The 6,182-nt window shown below is 42.7% G+C and overlaps 1 long non-coding RNA gene across 1 annotated transcript; it reads left to right on the plus strand.

The window, feature by feature from the left end:
* Window positions 1-2,797: 2,797 nt before the first annotated feature.
* On the plus strand, window positions 2,798-5,675 carry LOC134733339 (uncharacterized). The gene is made up of 4 exons (XR_010116800.1): window positions 2,798-2,874; window positions 3,355-3,505; window positions 4,576-4,616; window positions 4,977-5,675. It is a non-coding gene; the product is annotated as an uncharacterized lncRNA (long non-coding RNA).
* The last annotated feature ends 507 nt before the right edge of the window (window positions 5,676-6,182 follow it).

Genomic DNA, 6,182 nt, shown 5'->3' on the forward strand with positions numbered 1-6,182 from the left:
TCCTATTTCTCTACCCTCTTATCCCTTGCTACTCTGCCCGAATGAAGTACAGTATATGGGACAATTTACTTTGAAGCCTCTTGCTGCTGTGATAACGTGGATACTCTTGTTTTCTCCAATATCCATCTGAGTAAATCAGGCTAAGCATAACCTCCTTGCCACAGTGGTTGCTTCAAGTTACCCAGACCTGAGCCAGGTACTAGAGTCCATTTGGTTGCTGGTGTTGAGATGACCACTTAAAAAATTGTCTTAACTCTTTGAGACCAGCCTGGCCAACATGATGAAACACTGTCTGTACTAAAAATACAAAAATTAGCCAGGTGTGATAGCACACGCCTATAATCCCAACTACTTGGGAGGTTGAGGTAGGAGAATCCACTTGAACCCAGGAGTCAGAGGTTGCAATGCACCAAGATCATGCCATTGCACTCCAGCCTAGGCAACAAGAGCAAAACTCCTTCTCAAAAAAAAAAAAAAATTGTCTAACTCTTTGTATGGAAAGTTTGGAATAATCAGGGACTCCTATCAAGACCTTTAGCTTCCACCATGTAAACATCATATAGGATGAATCACCTTCCGGATCTTCCAACCAGGGTCTTTGTTCGGCTTGAACAACTAAAATTAGCAGTTTATTCACAGTCCATAATGGCTAGGGAATTATTTCATACACATGGGACAAAGGAGAGGGATCCAAAGAGGGCCCTCTTCCCAAAGTCTCATTCATGAGATTCTTCTCATTGAAGAGGCACTCTCAAGCATCCAATTTGCTGCAATTATAGCAATCAAAAAAGCATTCAATCTCCTTCCGCACCTGACAAGCCAGCTCATGCATTCTCACCAACAGTGGTGGGGTGGATGCTAATGCAGCTCCCATCCCCCTGATTCCAGCTACAGCCACTAATACCACCCTTATCCCCACATCCAGAGCTAGAGGTGGTTCACAGTCCAAGGAACTCCGTCATGTTAACATCGATGGTAGACCTGTAGCTGCCCAGATTCTCATGGGCTTACTGGTTCTCTAGAAAGAGACTGGTTTGCCTTTAGTATTGGCTTATAAATATCTCTATCCCCATGGCCTGAAAGAGAACTGATGATAGACAAACTCCTCCATTATGTAAGTTTCTAAGGGCTGATAAATAAGTTCCTGCCATGATAACAGGTGCAGGTGTAGCGCCATGGAGAAGCTGGGGCCTGTCTGATTGCTGCATTGTGCCAGCATTCATGTTACTTGAATGGGTGCTTTGTGAGTATACAGTCTCTGCAGATTGCAGGGACCGGCTGCTGCTGGTGAAAGGGTGGGGGTCTGTTGATTAAAGTCCCATTAACAACACACAAATAACTCTCAGCTTCCTCTTCTCACTTGCCTCTTTGTTCTAGGCCAATGGCTCTCAGGAGAGCTGAAAATGTTATTTAATTATTTCTAACCCCCATACTGCTGCTACTAGGACTCCTTCTGGAATATCCATTCCCAGCAAGGCATCTGTATTCATTCTCATGAACCACTCCAGGCTTGCCAATAGATGAAAGAAGTTTGCAACCACTGTAAACAATCAGGCTGGTGTTGAGTCACTTAGGTGGACCACCACTGTGCCACTCCTTCTGAACACTCCAGCTGCTCCACCTCTGACATGCTTCCATCTACCTTGGAGGCCAGCTGACCACAGCCCTTAGATCATTACTTGATCTCTCAATCCCCCGTGAGAGTCTTTGGGAAACAACATGCGGATGTTTATCATTGTTAAGTCTGGTCACTGAGCCTCATGGAAAATTCTCCCCTCTTTTCTCAATTTTCTCATTTATAAAATGGGAATAATGAGAATACCCAGACCTTCTTCAAAAGGTTATTGTGAGTCCCAAGTGAGATAATACCTGCAGAATACTGAACACTCAATTAAGGAGGTGCTCGATACGATCACTACTATTTCATTACTGTTTCTGTCATGTCAATTATTAGGGTATTTTAAAATATCTTTCTCCAGAATATCTTTCTATCTCCCAATGTGACCCTAAGTTCTCCTAGAGCAGGGCACTTCTAGGTTTTCTGATGTGTCCACACAATTTATCAGGCAGCTGGAACGTGGAATGAACACTTGCATGGCAGCCAGGAGCCTCAAGCTGGAGTCCCAGCACCACCTGTGATTACCACATTCCTCTGTCTGGCTGTCTTTCATTAGGTCTTCTATTATCTCCTCTGTGCCCTCACTCTCCCTTCCCTTCTTAAATCCCCATCCTTCTACCTTGGCCTCACCTATTGAAATCTCACTCCACCTTCCAGTTCAAACCAAATTCCCAACCTTCTGGGAATCCCTTCCTCAGTAACTGCAGACTACACTGGCCTGTCTTTTCCCAGACTTCTCATTCCTTCACGTTAGCACCACAATGCTTAGCAGCTAGTGGCTTTTTCAATAAGAAAGATGTAGTCTTATTTATCTCTTTGCACAACTGCCTCTATTGTGTGTTCCACACTCTGTTGTGTGTTCCACATTTACATGGAACTTTGGGGCGGAAATTGGCTCAGTGGCCAAATCTGGCCCACTTTCTTTTTGTGTGGCTTAAAGCTAAGAATGTTTTTGTATTTTAAATACTCGAAAAAAGATCAAAAGAAGAAAAATATTTCATGAAGTGTAAAAATTACCTAAAATTTAAATTTTGGCATCTACAAATAAAGCTTTATTGGAACATAGCCACAATCATTTGTGAAGCAGGTTCACTGTGCACTGGTTACCAACTTGTCTGAATCTGGTAAGGCAGAAGATCCTTACACATAACAAATTACATGAAATAAATTTATTATTTACAGATAAACAGCAAGGGATAACAGAAGTGTAGGATTGATTGTGAGCTTCTCCCCCCCAAACTCAGAAAAGCTGTCGGGTAAATGAGGTCTCATCTGCATGTGCCCCACTTGCACTGCTGCTGAGGGACCCTGAAAAGCAGACAACCCTGGGTTTTATACCCTCCCCAGGGTATAAAAGGACTCACTAGGCTAATGTGTTGAAGAACATCCCATTTCTAGGTGGAAACTGGAACAGAGCCAGCCTGTTCCAGCCAGTCTCTCCTTGTCTCAGGATGTTGCATTCTCAGCATATTTTACAGTTATTCCAGGGAACGACAGCAAGAAGGGGAGAGAGCTGGGTTGTTCCACCTGGAGAACTGTCCTGTACCGTGTGTCATATATTGTTTACAGCTGCTTTGATACTACAACAGCAGTGTTGAGTAGTTGCAGTAGGGACTGTTTAACCCACAAAGTCTACATTACTTACATCTAGACCTTTGCAGGAAAAGTTTGCTGACCAGTACTTTAATATATAAAAACCCATTCACATTTGCACATTCATTTGGCAGTCACTACAGGCCTATGGTAACATCTCCATTTTCAGAAGCTCAGAAAAATAAGCTGCTTGCTCAAGACTGCACGGCTTCAAGGTGGCAGAGCTGGTAGTTTCTAACTCACTCACTTCATACTCAGACCTGCACTGTTTTTTCAAGACAGTCAATATTTCAGGTAACTCTTCTTTCTTGTAATCCATTTCCTATCACGTGCCTCACTTAGCATCTCCAATGAGCTCCCTCAAGAAATGTGAGCTTGCGTCAGTGGCTCCCTAGTCTCTCTGAAAAGTGATGTAATTGTTAGCAAATCAAAGCCCATCAATAACTGGTAAACTGATCTGCTCTTGGCTGGCTGGGCCCACAAGTGCTTTGTCTAACCAACCATAACTTCTTCCTTGGCTGACTGATAAGGTTTAACTAGGAGGAGGTGACATGTTGCTGGTGACCACCGATTTGTAATGAATGGCAGCGAGTTTTTTGGAGGGACAGATAGACATGCTGGCCCCCATCCAAGCCTGCCTGCCTGACCGAACTGTCTCCTAATCTCTTGCCACCCTCTTTGCCCGAGCTCATGTGGTGGGTGTTCACTGGTGTCCTTAGTCTCTGCCTTGATGGCCCTTGGTCTTCAGCCACACTCTTTCCTTGGGACATCTTTTCCCAGAGCTTGGTGATTTAGGGGAAAATATTTTCTTACACTGAGCTTAGTTGCCTCATCTGTTGAATGAGAATGATGCTTCTAGCTTTCAGCACAGTTGAGATGATCATGTGTGGCAATTTATGTAAAGTGTACTTAGCACAGCTCCTGGCACATCAGCAGGACTCAGTAAGTGATATTACAGAATCTTCTATGATACTACTGTATCTTCATTCTGAGTCTCAGCAAGGGTGGGCACTAAGCCTTATCTTAGGAGGTCATTTCTTCTTTCAGGAGCTTTATGATTGGGCATGATCCTTTCTCTATCCTTGCCATTCAGTGCTCAAGTTCCCTGACACTTCCTCATAGCTCACTTGTTAGGAAAGCCAAGAATGTCTGTTGATGTGACTCCTGCCCAGGTAGGAAGTGGTGGTTCTGAACCAGAGCTGAGGTCCCTTGATAGGCTCCATGGGATGCCCTTTGTGGCCACTGGGGCCACTAACCAGGCCTTTCTCCCTCCCACAAATCAGGGTTCCCAGACTTTCATTGGGAGGGCAGTCTGCTGGAGAATTCTATCTAGCTTGTGAGGTTGATCTTTTTCTTCCATTCAGGCCATCTACTGACTGGATGAGGCCCACCAGCATGCTGAACGGTAATCTGCTTTACTCAAAGTTGATCAACTTAATTATTAGTCTCATCCAAGAACACCCTCCAAGGTGACACATAAAATTAATTGACATTATACGTTAGCATGCAGAAGTACTCTCCATGGTCTCTCCCTGACAATTCTTATTTTGTTTGTCTTTCTAAACAAATGTATTTGAGAGGTAAAGCAACTGGAGAGCCACATGATGTTTCTTTATCTGTTCAAGATGGTCAAATAATACTAATATAAATATTTCCTCGTGGGGAGATTAACTATCTCAATTGTATAAAGCATTTTCAGTCTACTCTCTCATTGTTTTGTCATGTAAGGCCAATGATCAACTGATCTGATGCATTCATTTTTCAGACAGGGAATCTGAGACCTGGCTGGGAGAAGAGAACTTGACTAAAGTTATCTCACACAGCAAATTAGCTGGAAAACCAGGATAGTTGAGTAAATATCCCGGAGCCCAGCCAAGTAATGAAGCCAGAATTCAGAAAGCTGTCTTGACTAGATCTGGGATTTTTACAATAAAGGGTCTGTAAGGGATATTTGTGAAAAATGTTGACACTTGACGGCTGTCCTGATTCATTCAGCTACCTGGGTTATCTCTGCCTCTCCTTGACTTGTGTTTTGTCTTTTAAGATGGCAGTCTTGCTCTTTTGCCTGGGCTGGTCTTGAACTCCTGGGCTCAAGCAGTTTTCCTGCTTTAGCCTCCTAGTAGCTGGGGCTACAGGAGCACATCACTGTGCCCAGCTCTCTCCGTATCTTTGACTAGGTTATTTTACAACCCCATAAGATAGAAATGAAGTTATAGAAAACTGATAGGAATACAAATAATTATTGTCCATAGAAATGCAAATTGGATCTAATGGAAATCGATTGATCTTTTTCCAGCAGGTAGTGACCACTTTTGTATCCTTTTGTAAATTCATTTCAGCATATTCCATATTTGACTAAAAATGTGTGACACTCCCAGTTTGCTTTTGAATTCATTGTAACATCTACCAATTCCCTCATTAATTAATGAGTTGAATAAAGCCTTTGGTGTATATCTATTTTGTATTTATAGGAGAGTCATGAGTATATCTTCTTTTAAAAGGTATTCTTCAGTAGGTCTTATTATGCACAATACTTACATCGTATTTTCTCATTCTACACTGTTCCCACACCTCACTCGGAATAAATGTAATCTCCTATGAGCTTCTGAACATCATGAAGAACAACAGCTCATTTTGTAAAGTCCTTTAGTGTTTGCAAATCACTGTCACTTTGATCATCTCATTTGATTCCTACAATCAGCCTGGGAGAGCCCTTGACATTCCCGTTTCACAAATGGGGAGAAGAATGTGCTGTATAAAACCGAGGTCTTACATATATATATATATGAGGCAGAGTCATGACCTCAGTATAAGTTTCCTGTTTCTAAGACCTATGCTCATCCCCTTCATTAAGTTATGTCATATTTCTGCATGTGTGAAATGCGGTGGGTCTGGATGCAAAGCCGGGAGCAGGAAAGCTGCTATTTTAGAAAGAAAAGGCCAAGAATTTGGATGTAATTGAAGGTGTGAG

The sequence above is a fragment of the Symphalangus syndactylus genome, chromosome 17 (genome assembly GCF_028878055.3).
Source record: "Symphalangus syndactylus isolate Jambi chromosome 17, NHGRI_mSymSyn1-v2.1_pri, whole genome shotgun sequence".
NCBI classification, from domain to species: Eukaryota; Metazoa; Chordata; class Mammalia; order Primates; family Hylobatidae; genus Symphalangus; species Symphalangus syndactylus.